The 14,891-nt window shown below is 38.9% G+C and overlaps 1 pseudogene; it reads left to right on the top strand.

Annotated features, from left to right (window-relative positions):
* Positions 1–6,206: 6,206 nt before the first annotated feature.
* LOC138144383 (DNA-directed RNA polymerase II subunit RPB9 pseudogene) lies at positions 6,207–6,584 on the top strand (annotated as a pseudogene).
* Positions 6,585–14,891: the final 8,307 nt, after the last annotated feature.

The raw sequence follows: 14,891 nt of genomic DNA, 5'->3' as shown, positions 1-14,891 counted from the left end.
ACAACCATTTGTGTTAAAAAAAAAAAAAAGAACAACCAAGGGGTGGCCAGGTGGCACAGTAAGTAAGAGCTCCAGCCCCAGAGTCGGGATACCTGGGATCAGTTCCGGCCTCAGATACTCGGCACCCACACAAAAATAATTGGCCCTGTAACCTTGAGCAAGTTACTTAACTCAGATTGCTTTAAAAAAAAATTTAAAAAAAAAAACACCAGAAAACACAGGAATAAAATGATCTGGTCTAAACATGAAAAGTAGCATCCATCTAAAACTAAGAATCAACATTATATATAGATGATAAATTAGAAGCCTTTCCAGTAAAAATCAGGGGTATAGAATTGATTTCCATTATCACCATTGCTGTTTGATATAGTGCTAGATATACTAGATACAGCAAAAATGCAAGAATATTGTGAAATACACATTTACTAATCATAACTGTGAATGTGCATAAAATGAACTCATTCAAAAAAAAAAAAAAGAATGGATCAGAAAGCAGAATCCAGCAAATTGTTTCTTACAAGAAACATACTTGAAACAGAAGAATTGCTTCATGGGAACTCAAAAAAGTAGAATTAGCATTCATAAGCTCAGCTATAGCAACGGTAAAAATGTACAGGATAACAACTGGACTTTTGATTTTTCACTAGTATAAGAAATTACATGGTGAGTTCCAATACAGGCTACCAACTTTTCTTCAACCACAATCTTAGAAGACGGCCTAGAGCACTGAGGAAGTTATATAATTTGCCTAGATCAGAGGTAGGGAACGTGAGGCCTTGAGGCCACATGTGACCTCAAGGTCACAGGTTTCCCACCCCTGGCTAGACTCACAGAACTAATGTATATGTCAGAGGTGTGACAAGAACCTAGGTCTTGCAGATTTATAAATTAGCTTTCTATCCATGTTCCTCCCAACAGTAAAAATAGATATGATTAAGAGAAATTCTTAATGTTCAAAAACATCATAGAAATAAATTACCTACCTGCCTTTCATAGTAAGTGCTTAATAAATGTTTGGTGACTTGAAGCAAGAGGAGTATATTGCTGAGGTTTACAAAACACAATAACGGAGCAATATACCCATTAGGAGATGTGAAAGCTATCTGATTTCTGTCCTAATTAATTATATGTCTTTCTCCCAATATGGTTAAAATGATTAAAAATTCTTTGCTTCTGTTATACCATTTCATCTTAGCTTGGGATTTAAGATTTATATATGCAATTTTGATTGAAGAATTCCAAGCATTCTCTCTTATTGATAGCACTGCTTTTAGCTAGTTGTAATATAGTAGAGAATGTAAAAACGTAGATATACAGATCATTATTTGCTTCATCCAAGAATTTACCATAATTGAATTAGTGAAGTTAAAATGATTTAGTAGATATTTTATCAATAAACATATTTTTGGAATCACTCTATTATTGAAACAAATAAGCCTGAACTTGATATTTCAGTATTCAAAAAAATGAAACTGTTGTTTTTCTACCTTGAATCTCTACTTGGTATTCCTTTTTCCTCATTTATTAATAACAACTGATGTTCAAAGTACTTTGTATAATTATCTTTTTGGATCCTCACTACAACCTTGTCAGTTAAGTACTCTAGATATTATTATGTTCCCCATGATACTACACTCCCCAGAAAACTATTCTTTACAAAATACAATTTTTTAAAAAGAGAAAATGAAATAAGGAAGAGAAAACTGCATATAATGTCAAACTTTTTAATCTACTTAGTGATTAGTTTTTCTGAATATTTTTCATCTTCATGAAGATTTTGATAGGTTGCAATTATTTTAAGAATTGCTTGTTCATATCCTTTGATCATTTTCCCATTGTGCAATGGATTTTGGACTTCTATCATGTTGTTAGTTCCTTATCTATGTCTTGGTTCCCAGACCCTTATCACAAAATCACAGAGAATTGGAATCATTTGAGAGTTGGAAGGGATCTCAGCTGCCATATAAGTCATATTGCATAGGAACCCCCACCACAACATACCCAACAAGGGGTTGGTCATTCAGCCCAATGCTTTTGCCTGTCCGGATTGGTTCTGGTCCTAGTGTGTTAGCTACCCCTCTCAAATTGATATTATCTTGGTATTTGAAGAGTATTTCAACTGTTAAGTAGCTTAGGGCCAAGAACAACAGATGCCTCCACTTTGTTTACTCTCAGTCTCTTCATAACTCTCTAGATTCTGGCTTCCAACCTCATCATTTTACAAAAACTCCTTTCTCCAAAGTTACTGATAATCTCTCTCTCTCTTTTTTTTTTCCACTTTTTGGAGGCAGTTGGGGTTAAGTGACTTGCCCAAAGTCACACAGCTAGTATGTCAAGTGTCTGAGGCCAGATTTGAACTCAGGTCCCCCTGACTCCAGGGCCAGTGCTCTATTCACTGCACCACCTAGCCACCCCTTTTTTGGTTTTGTTTTTTGGGTTTTTTTTTTTTTTTGCTTTTTGGAGGACAATTGGGGTTAAGTAACTTGCCCAAGGTTACATGGCTAGTAAGTGTTAAGTGTCTGAGGCCAGATTTGAACAGGTCCTCCTGACTCCAGGTCCAGTGCTCTATTCACTGTGATACCTAACCACTCCCTTCCCCCCCCCCCCCAATAATCTCTTAATCGCCAAATGTAATGGTCTCTCAACCTGCACTCTCGACCAATCTGCAGTCTGCCTCTTCTCTTCCTTCCCTCCTACTCCACATTGAGAAAGTAAATAAAACTTACTGTTACAAAAAAGTACAGCCAAACAAAACAATTTCTTGAACTAGCCATTTCAAAAAAAAATAAAATAAAATTTCTCAATCAGCACTCTCAATCCTTTACTTCTCTATCAGCATATTTCATTGTGAGTCTTCTGAACTTGTTGGTCAGGCTAAGTGCTGACAGAAGAGCTCCCATTACTGGGGTCTAAGTGTTGCAGTCTAGGGGTGTTGGGAACCCCGAAATGCAAAGTTACAGGGCACAAGTCTGCCTTGAAGGAATTTGACCACTCAAAGCCTTCTTTCAGTCCAAGTTTCACATTTATTTGTGATGACCATACAAGCAGGCCAGACTCCTAGTGAGTCTGAGCATTTGATAGGGACTAGACTGATATTTTTATAAGGAAAGAGATTGTGGGAAGATATGGATGAGATTAAGGAGTGACAAATAACCTGGGGTGGTCCAGAGGTAACAAAGAAAGAGGGACTGGATGGGATTAAGGAGAGTTAGTAAACTAATTAAGTAATCAAGGTGGGACAGATGCATTGGGCAGGGGCACCTCAATCTGGACTACCAAAATGTATGGGAAAATTCAGCGACTGAGTCAGAGGTAACTGAGAGTGAAGGACTAGGCTGGCTCTGGGCCACTTTATAATGGGATGAGCCTAATGCCTCAGGCAAATGTGAGGAATCTGGGTTCAGGGGCTGGGTTCCTGAAATTCGTAGGAAAGTTCAAGGGGTAAGGGTCCAGATCCACACCCTGTCATTATGCCTGAGCATAAATGTTGTGCTCCCCAGCCCCCAGTTCCCCCCACAGCCTCACCCCCCAGAGCCTGTGACTGAGCCCTGGCCCCATGTGCCCAGTCCAATGCTGATTTTCTGGAGCCTGGGTTCTGCCTCTTACACCAAGGCCAACAGATGCCCTCACAAACCCCTCCTTGGAAGTTCCAGTTCTTTCTTTCCAGAAAGAAAGTCACAGTTCATAGGAGTGAGAGCAGAAGATATTTATGCCTTTCACACTAGCCACATTTGAAAGTTCTGCTGCTTCTGAGTGTTAATACTGCAGGTTCTCCCTTGGTCTGGGATTCCAGAAATGGTTCTTCCACTGGAGGATCCAGACTAGATGAGAGGCTGGTCCTGAGACCCTGCTCAGTTGCTATGCTCAGAACCTCAGAACTTGCTGCTTACTTCTAAACTTGCTTCTGGTGTATATTCTAGGGTCCTTGAGCAAAGCCCCTAGACATAGGTCTCTTCCTCACTGAGCCCTGGATATGTAACCCAGCACTGGGAAATGAGCAACAAAGGTGCCACCCTGAACAAGGTAGGTCCTCTCCTTGTTGAATTTGAAACCTCTTCTTTCCATGGTACACAACTTCTACTTATATTGGAGTTCTCTACCCATCTAGACCCCCATCCCCAGTGTCTGCAGGCCTTTCTGACTGTCTCTCCATGCTGACTTGGTCCAGAAAAATGACTCACGGTGATAGTTTCCTTGGATTTACTGATCAGGACTTGGTCTGGTGCATTTCTAGATCTGTTTAAAAGTGTTGCAGGGGGTGGGGACTCAACTGTATTTCTTCTTGCTATTCTGCCATCTAAGTTCCTTCCCATCCCTACCTATTTCTATCCATCTTGAAGCCCCTGTTGAATTTATCTCTATACCAAATTCTGTGTGTCTGTAATTTCAATCCTCCTTTGTCTGATACTGATGATAGTGAGGTTCGTCTGCTAATAAGGATCACAACAACAATAGCTATCATTTCTGTAGCACCTACACCTACTATGTGCCAGGCACTATGCTAAGGGTATTACAAATATATTCTCATTTAATCCTCACAACAACCCTGAGAAGTAGTTGCTATTATTATCCTCCTTTTACAGATGAGAAATCTGAGGTAAGCCAAGGTTAAGTGACTTGCCCAAGGTCATATCTGCTCCAACTACCCCTTCCTCTATATTTGTATACTCTTCTCACAAACCCCAATTATGTGAGATAGTAGGTTTCCTTATCTTTCTTTTCCTTTCTTCCCTAGAGTATTCCTTTATTCTTCCTCTTTTTTCTTCTTAAGTGCATAAAATAAAACCACCCAAAACCTTCTGTTTGCCTTATTTGACTCCCTTTATAAATCTTTTTTTTAATGCTTTATTAACTTCTGATTTACATCATTCGTTTCCACCAGATTTTGAGTTACAAATTTTCTCCCCGTTTTTCCCTTACCCACTGCCCCAAAATAGCAGTCCCACAGGATATCCCCTCCTCCAATCTGCTCTCTCCCATATTTTCTCCCATACCCCTTTCAACTTTTCCAGTGGATCTCTATGCCTCAGTGCCTGTATATCTTATTTCCCAATTACATGTAAAATACTATTAATAATAGTATATATATATACATATATATATATATTTGATTTTAAAACTTTGAATTCCAGATTCATTCCCTTCCTTCCTTGTCACCCAACCTTACTGGGAAGATAAGCAGTTCAGTATAGGTTGTAAATGTGTGGATAATGCAAAACAATAACATAGTAGATATATTGTAAAAGACTGACTGTATTTCCCTCCCTCCTATCCCACCTCCCACTTGTTCTATTCTCTACTTTGATCCCATCCCTTTTCAAAAGTGGGTGCTTCCAACTTCCTTCCCCCCCAGCCTGCCCTCCCTTCCCTTTATAAATCTTGAAGAGAGTAGGGTTCTTAAACATAGTTCTTCTACTATTAGAGTATAAACACTCCTTCATACTATTTGACCAAATGTATTTATTTGTCTTTATAAGTTTGTTTTGATTCCTATATTCACATTTCAAAGCCTATACTCATCTCTGGTTTGAGGGATGCTCAAATATCCTCAGATCCATTGAAACACTTTTCTTTGTTTTTTTTCCCCCTTTGCCTGTAGGATTATACTATGTTTTGGAGAATGAGTTATTCTTGGTTTCAAGCTTTTATCTTTTGACTTTTAAAATACGATATTACAAGATCTTTTTTTTAAGTTTCTATGGTAGTTTCCAGAATTTGTGTGATACTTATTGTCAGTCCTTGGTACTTGAATTTCTTTGCAGTTGCTTTCAAAATTTTTTATTTGACCCAGAAGTTCTAGATTTTTACTGACATTTCTGAGAATTTCATTTTGGGTTTTCTTTCATGAATTGGCTATGGATTCCATTTTCACTTTACCCTCTGACTCTAATAGGCCATTTCCACTCATGATTTATTGGAAAATAGTATGGAATTCTTTGTCATTGTTTTTAGGAAATCTGATGATTCTTGAATTACCTTTTTGGCCAATTTTACAGGTCATTTATTTTTGTTTTGTTTTCTATCAGATAACTTGCATTTTCTTCCATTTTTTCAATATTTGACTTCATTTTAATATTTCTTATTGTCTCACAGAATCATTGATTTCTATTTAATCACATAATTAGTACAAGAAGTGTTAAGGTCTCTCCAGGACAGGTAGCTGCACCTTCCCATCGGGGCCCAGGGCCTAACTGCTCTCCATAGCCATGGAGCCCAATGGGACTTACTAACCGGGCTTTGTGGGAACCCCCTTCTGCCAGGAGTGTAACAACATGTTCTACCCCAAAGAGGATGAGGAGAACCAGGCCCTCCTCTAGGTGTGTCACCACTGTGACCACCAGCAGGAAGCTGACAGTAGCTGCATCTCCGTGAACAAGATCACCCACGAGGTGGACGAGCTGACCCAGATCATCACGGATGTGGGGCAGGACCCGACCCTTCCCAGGACCGAGGACTACCCGTGCCACAAGTGTGGCCACAAGGAGGCCGTGTTCTTCCAGTCCCCCAGAGCCCATGCCCAGGACGCCATGAGGCTCTACTATGTGTGGACTGTTCCCCACTGCAGCCACCGCTGGACAGAGTGACCCCTGCTTCTGCAGCCTCTTAATAAAGCCTTTTATTTTTGGCCAAAAGAAAAAGTGTTGAAGTTTAGGTTTTAGGGATGCTCAGGACCCCAAAATGCTGACATGCAGGGTCTTGCCCAAATAAAATTAGACTCGAGTCTTTTCCCAACTAAAGTAAAACAAAGTTTGCTAAAGATTTTCCATAATGGGTAGACTTTTAGGTGAGCATTTGTGACACTTGTATGGACAAGCTGGTCAGAACAATCTAACACACACTGAGTCTGAGCTGAGCCCTTTCATGGAGGCAAAAGGGGTTTTATATACCTAAAGACTGTGGGGGGGATCTAAGGATGGTCTAGTAGTCTGAGAGGAGGGGTCTATGGGAGGGTCTTTAGGAGGAGTCTAAGGAGGAGCTTGATAGGTTTGGGGTCAGATTTCATGAACCAAGAGAATGGGATTTTGATGGGGTCAAGTGTGGGAAACAACTTGAGGTAACAGACAATGGAGAGCTAGCCTAGTTTAACCATATTTGGTCATAGATATTTTGATAGGATCAAGGGTGAGATAACTGATAGTGGAGGGCTAGGCTAAGTTAAGGGTAACAGAGATTCAGTCATAGTGATAATAGCCTCTGGGGAACACCAGATCAAGTGGGAAGATTCAAGAAAAGTTCAGGGGGGTTGCCAGAGCCCATCACCCATCAGAAGGGACCTTCAAGGACACCTTCCTTAAATTCAAACTCTTCATTTTACAGATGAGAATTCTGAAGCAGAGAGGGGTTAAGTGACTTGCCTGTGGTAACATATCCAGTAAGTGGTTGAGATAAAATTTAAACATAGGTCTTCCCAACTCCCATTCGACTATGCCTCTAATCTGGTCCATTCTAATTTTCAGGGACTCCATTCTTTTGATAAGTGATGCAGTGGATATGATGGGGGTGGTCCTTGACCTTTCCCAAGGATTTCAGGAGCCTAGTCCCTAGAGTTCACTTAAGGCATCTAGTCCATCCCAGTATAATCCAACTGTCCTTTCATTGTGACCCTATGACCCAGCCCAGTCTTTCATTCTGTTATCTCTGGACCACCCCAGGTTACTTGCCACTCCTTAATCCTATCCAGATCTTCTCACTGACCTTTTTTCCCTTTTTCTGTATAAAAGTATCATTGACATCCCCAGTAAGCACATACTCACTAGGAATCTCACCCACCCAATTGATGTCATAATAAACTCTATTTGGACTGAAAGAAGGCTTAAGTGGTCAATTTTTTCCAGGCAGACCCACTATGTACCCTTGCATTTGGGGGTTCCTAGCATCCCTAGACTGCATCAGTAAAGTACCAAGCCTGGAGTCAAGAAGACTCATCTTCATGAGTTCAAATCTGGCTTCAGACACTTACTAGCTGTGTGACTCTGGACAAATCACTTAACCCAATTTGCCTCAGTTTCCTCATGTGTAAAATGAATTGAAGAAGGAAATGGCACACCACTCCAGTATGAAATGAGAGTGATACAAGGAAATCGTGATAAACGTGATAAAGGAAAAACAAAAAAATACTAAATAAAGTAGCACCTTAAAAAATAGACTAACCTAAATGGCAAAAGAGGTCCAAAAAGCCAATGAGGAGAGAAATGATTTAAGAAGAAAAATTGGCCAAATGGAAAAGGAAATCCAAAAACTCACTGAAGGAAATAATTCCTTAAAAACTAGAATGGAGCAAATGGAACTAAGGACTCTCTGAGAAATCAAGTAATTATAAAACATAGCCCAAAAAATGAAAAAATAGAAGACAATGTGAAATATCTCTGTTGGAAAAACAACTGACCTAGAAAATAGATCCAGGAGAGATAATTTAAAAATTATTGGACCACCTGAAAGCCATGATCAAAAAAAGAGCCTGGACATCATTTTTCAAGAAATTATCAAGGAAAACTGCCCTGATATTATAGAACACAAGGGTAAAACAGAAATTGAAAGAATCCACCAATCATCTCCTCAAAGAGATCCCAAAAAGAAAACTCTTAAGAATATTGTAGCCAAATTCCAGAGTTCCCAGGTCAAGTAGAAAGTGTTATAAGTAGTCAGAAAGAACCAATTCAAGTACTGTGGAAACACAATCAGGATAACACAAGATTTATCAGCTTCTACATTAAGGGATCAGAAGGCTTGGAATATGATATTCCAGAGGTCAATGGAGTTAGGATTAAAACCAAGAATCACCTACCCAGCAAAATTGAATATGATCCTTCAGGGGAAAAAAAGGATATTCAATGAAATAGAGGACTTTCAAGCATTCTTGATGAAAAGACCAGAATTGAATAGAAAATTTGACTTTCAAATACAAGACTCAAGAGAAACATGAAAAGGTAAACAGGAAAGAGAAATCATAAGGGACTTGTAAAAATTAAACTTTTTACATTCCTACATGAAAAGATGATATTTGTAACTCATGAGATCTTTCTCAGTATTAGGTTTTTCATAAGTAAATGTTGAAAACTAAAATAAATTATCTTTTTAAAAAGTGGAATAAATAGAATTAAGGAGTGAAAGTCTATGGTGGGGCCAAGTACAGACAATGAAAGGGCAGTTAATTAACTGGGAAGGACTGATTGCCCAGATGAACACCAGGGACCTAGGCCTTGTGGAAAAGTCCAGGGGTTTTTCCTTTTAGGGTTTCACATCCCATCCTCATTGCTTGGAGTGCTTCTAAAGCCCCTGGAAGACTTCTGGGTTCTGTGTTCTCTCTAACTTTTCTGAGTGAACTCCTTCCTTACTGCCTTCTTGATGTCCTCTTATGCAGAACTATCCTGGATGAGAGTATTTATAGACTGTTTGGATTTCATGATCATTATTTGATTTGGTATTCTTATTTTTATCTTTGCTTTAGTACTTTTGTGAGAGCTAGGTTGTTTTGCTCCTGTTCCTTCTGTTATCTTAGTCTCTGATAGCAGTTTCTGAGAGTAAGACATAGACATCACACAAAGTTAAGAAGGCCAGGCAGAGTGTCTCCAGGCTGTGACCAGATTTTTGAACCCCTGTGTCTGGACCTGATGTCAAATTCTTCTATTACAAATAATTACCCAACTTAGGCTGACCACTTTCACATACCACTTTTACATAGTCCAGATCCTCTTTGGCTAAGCCGCAAATGAATTTGAACCAGGGCCAAAGTTAACCGAGAGAGACAAATGTTTTCACCCATTAAACCTATATTCTTATTTATATTTATATATTTATCTATCAGTAGCAAAGCCTAAATGCTTTGGTGGCATATTTTGGCCAATGAAAAACATCAGTCTCCCTAACTACAAAATAAACAAAAGGGGGGGCAGGGGAAAGAGAGAGAGAAAGTAGTATGGGGGGGGTCAGGAAGGGCTTCATGTAGGAGGTGACATTTGAGCAGAACTTTGAATAATACTAAGGATTCTAAGATGCGAGATATGGAGGCAGTTTGCGCAAAAGCAGAGATAGAATGTCATGTATGAGAAACAAGAAAGCTAGTGTTGCTGGAGCAAAGAGTATATGAAGGGAAGGAATATCATATCTTACCTCAAAAGAATTTGGGTCCCATTTTTTTGAGAGGGGAATGATGGGGTATAGGCTCTGGCTCTAGGAACTCCCTTGAACTCTCCTTGAATCTTCCCACCTGATCTGGCAGTTCCCTAGAGGCCAAAAGCCTTCCATTTTCAATCTGGCTGCTTATGGTCCTTGATCCTATCAAAATACCCTTAATTTAGCCTAGCCCTCCATTGTCAGTTACTTCCACATTGCCTCAGGCTGTTTCCTATCCTTAATCCCATTCTCTTGGTTCCTGAGAACCTGACCTCTACTCACCCCAGTTTCATCAAAATCCTCTGGTATAGTCATCCCAAACTACTAGACCACTCCTAGACCCCTCCTACAGTCTTTCTGTATATAAGATCCATCTTGCCTCCCTGCAGGTGCTTAGATTCTATATATCCTGACAAAGATTCAAGGTTTAATCTGACCAGTTTGACAAGCTTCACAAATGCTCAGGTTCCTTAAGTGTCTACCCAACATGGCAAATCTTTAATAGACTGTTTTACTTTGGCTGAAAAAATTCTTGAGTTGAATTCATTCAGCAGGATCCGGTGCATTGGTATTTTGGGATCTCAAACATCCCTAACCCTCAATACATGGTTCCCTGACATTTTAAAACCCAACAGTAACTCTGGAAAGGAAGGTTGGAATCAAATTGTGAAGAGTTTAAAATGACAAGTGGAGGAATTTGTATTTGATCTTAAGGACCTTCTGGTATGTTTTGAACAAGAGAATGAGATGATCAGACCTGTACTTTGAGAATATTACTTTATCAATATTACTTCATCAATATTACTTAGGCATCACACTTGTGATGTCATTGATCCTCTTTGAGAATGAAGGACAAACAACAACAATTTTGGCAATTGGTTGACGTTGCATTATTTCCCTACTCAAAAGTCTTTTGTGATTTTTCTTTTGCTTCTCAGACAAAATATAATGTTCTATCTAGCATTTAAAGTCCCCCAAATTAGATTATGATTTTCATTTCCCCACTTCCCATTACAAGTCTTATTTCATGTTATTCTCATTCTTTCACTCTCCATTCCAATCAAAATGACATGCTATTTATTCCTCAAATATAGCATTCCCATCTACCTCCTCCCTATCTCTGTACTGTCTCTACATCTTAAAATCTTTATCTTTCTTCCAAGCTCAGTTCGGATACCAACACATTAATGAAGTCTTTCTTGATATTCCCAATTGTTAGTGGGTTCTTCCTTTTTAAATTACTGTATACATAGTGTTTGTGTACATTAAAAAAAATTTATGTATGTGGATACAGGTTACACCCTGACAGTATTCTGTGAAGTCTTTTGGAGCAGAGACTATTTCATTTTGTCTTAGTGACCGCCAATGGCTAGCACAGTATCTTGAACACACTAGGCTCTTAATAAATGTGTGATAAGTTGAATTAAACTTTTTAAATCCAGAGATACATTTCTGCACCATTGGTTAAACAATTAAGTGTGCCTATGTTCTTCCCTCCCCACCCCAAGCCTTGACCTATCCATTTCAAGATATTCTTTCTGACTGAACTGCTATCATTCCTTGGATTATATTTTACCTCCCTCAAAATGGAAAAACTTTCAAATAAGTGATTTCTTAAAGACCGCTGATGTTAATTTTGCTTTCTTACACTCTTAAAACTTCCAGTTTCTATTTAAAATTTTGAACAAACAAGTTTTGGTAAAAGGAATAATTCTAATGGTAGAATTTTTAATAGACTTGTATTTTTTATGTATAAACCCCTCTGGGGCACTGTGTTCCTAGGGGAGTGACCACTATTCACATTCTAGAAGGATCCTGAAGGTAAAGATACTCACTTTTTTCTCTCTGTATGTATTATTTGTTTCATTTTTTTTAATTGTATTTGATTTGGTAGAGCAAAATAATCTTAAAAACTTTCCTTCGAAAAACACTCCAACCCTCCTGCCCCCTGTGAATATATTACAATCAAATAAGATTCCTTGATAGAAATTCCAGAGACACTTTTTTTTTTGCTTTTTTGGAGGGCAATTGGGGTTAAGTGACTTGCCCAAGGTCACAGAGCTAGTTTTTGTGTTGTGTCTGAGGCCAGATTTGAACTCAGGTCCTCCTGACTCCAGGGCCAGTGCTCTATTCACTGTGCCACCTAGCCTCCCCCAGAGACACTTTTTGACAGGGTCACATTCACACTCACAATTTAACTCTCTGGCTCTGGGTTCACATAGGTTTCCCCCTATTCCAACCTTGGGGGTTATCTTTTCCTTTGTAGAGACTAATAGAGGCTCTAAATTATGGCATTTAAAATACTGTTGGTCTAGATTTCTCATCACTGAGCCCCAAAGAGAAAAAAACAACACTGGGTGGGGAGGACACCAGCACCGCTGTGCACTCAGCACAGGTACCCACCTTGAAACAACTGGTCGCAATCTGCCATGGGAGTGCTTGTCTTTATTGTTCGCTCAGAAGGTACAATTAGCTCAATTTTACAGTCAGAGGCATTCACTCTATTGGCCTCATAATTTTAAAGAGCAGCTACAAAAGATTGTCCCCCAGAAACCTGGGGCAATGCTCCCACAAACACACACAGCGTCCATGGTAATACTGGGCACAGACTTACAGTATAATGATAGCAAGGCATATAAGCACAGAGCCCCATGTGGGTAAGGCAATGCATGTCTGCAGACCTGGAGGCTTTGATGTCCTTTCTCTATTTGTGGGACCATCACAGATCTCCCCTATGGTCTGCTCTTCTCCACAGCTCGGCTCTAGAAGATAGATACTTAATAGATGTTTGTTTGTGGCAAGATAGTGGCAAGCAGGTAGGCCTTTTGATGCCTTTTAAATTGCATCATATAGATAGCTTCCCACTGTGCCTTTGCATAAATGATGATTCTGAGTATTTTTCTCCTGGTGGCCTATTCACTATAGCTAGTGAGATCAGCAGAACAACCCTATGACTGCCCTTTTCCATGACAGATCCTGTCATCAGTAAGAGATAGGTTCAAAGTAGGTATCTTCCACGGATTGGTTTTCAGATCTCCACTTTTTTTCCCTCTGGTATCTTGACAGAGAACAAATTTATTTATCTCAAAGGCTTTCTTCAATGGAGCTAGGTGGGAGAACTATGTTTTATCAAGGAAAATGTGTGTGTATTGGGGGGAGGAGGGGCTTGGTACCATACATCAGTATGCTAGAGTTATCTTATAATGAAAGCACCTTATTCATTAAAAAAAAAAAACAGAAAAATAAAAATGAAAGTGCTTTTCCTCCATAGAGAGGAAAGAACAAAGCCCAGCTCGAGGTATAGACATTAGATCAGGGCCTGATGGCAAGCTCCATTTCCATGGAAACAGAAGACAGAAAGAATAAAAATAAAAGGTTTTTTCCCCCTAAGTAATAGTGTATTTTGTGTTATGTGTTTTTAAAAAATAAAATCATCAAGACATACTCCATTCTCACAGCCCTGACCCTCACACTTCTGTAGCCCATTGAAACCAACAGACAGCTGCAGAGTGACAAGAGGCCCTGGTACCCCTGCCAAGATCTGCTGCCCATGTAAACCAGATGGAGCCATGAGGACACAAGTTCATAATATAGCCCCTGGAGGTGGTAGAGTAGCTTTAAAAAAAAAAAAAGGAAAGAAAGAAAAGATAAAGGTAGACCAGGGTACAGAAGGAATCCTATTCTAAAAATCCAGCTGCTTTTTAAACATCCTTTAAACTGCCAAAAAATTTATTATTTTTTTAAACCCCTTGTTAAAAACATTATTTTAAAATGGAGGCAAGACTATACTTAAAACATAAAGTCAAAGCTGACACCCTCTTTCCATGGCACTTCTGATGACAGAGGGAAAGTACTGTGGCACTTGTGGGTTTTTTTTTTCCTTTTTGAAAAATTTTTCTTGATCTTTAAAAAAATTATCTTTATTTCCCAATATATCCCTCAATCTATTCCATCCTTTATAGCGTAATAAAACAAAGGTAGAAGAAAAAACAGAGTTTAGCAGAATCAACATCTGCAGAAAAGGAACCTGGTACATTCTCATGTATCTTCCTTATAGCCAAGCTTCATCATTATAATCACAATAGATTCAGTTACTATTTGTATTATTGTTCATTAAATTTTGTTTGTTACAGACAGCATATATTGTTTTCCTGGTTCTGCTTACTTCACTTCACATGAGTTCATAGAAGTCTTCCCATGATTCATTATACCTTGTATTCCTTGTTTCTTATGAAAGTAATATTCATGCACCACTATTTGTTTAACTATTTCCTAATCAAAGATCATCAAATTTTTCCAGCTCTTTACTACTAAAAAAAATTCCAACTATTTTGATTTATATAGTGTTTTCCTATATTTTTTACTTCACTGGGTTATATAACTAGTAGTAGGGTCTATGGATTAAAGGGTATATATCAATTGGTTCAGTAATTCTAAAAATCAATAGAGGGATTATGCTAAGAAATGGGGTTATGTTTTGGAAGTCCCTCTTGCTTACTTCTAGTGTGCCAGGCTTAGACCAATAACCACCTTCAGTCCAATAACTAGCATCACCACTAAGAGATGCTACTTTCAATTACTTTAAGACTGGGAACCCAGACTACATGAGGGTCATCTCAGAGCAATGCCACAGAGTGGCCAATTCATCTTATATCCTATGTCTCCTTCTTAGGATGCTTTATACATCTTCTATTTTCTTTCCTTCTCTCTCTCTCTCTCTCTCTCTCTCTCTCTCTCTCTCTCTCTCTCTCTCTCTCTCTCTCTCTCTCTCTCTCTCT

Source organism: Petaurus breviceps, unplaced genomic scaffold (assembly GCF_028583685.1).
Source record: "Petaurus breviceps papuanus isolate PSGF00001 unplaced genomic scaffold, PetGlider_PUasm1.0 90700, whole genome shotgun sequence".
In the NCBI taxonomy this organism is placed as follows: Eukaryota; Metazoa; Chordata; class Mammalia; order Diprotodontia; family Petauridae; genus Petaurus; species Petaurus breviceps.
This window is presented reverse-complemented; position numbering and strand designations above follow the sequence as displayed.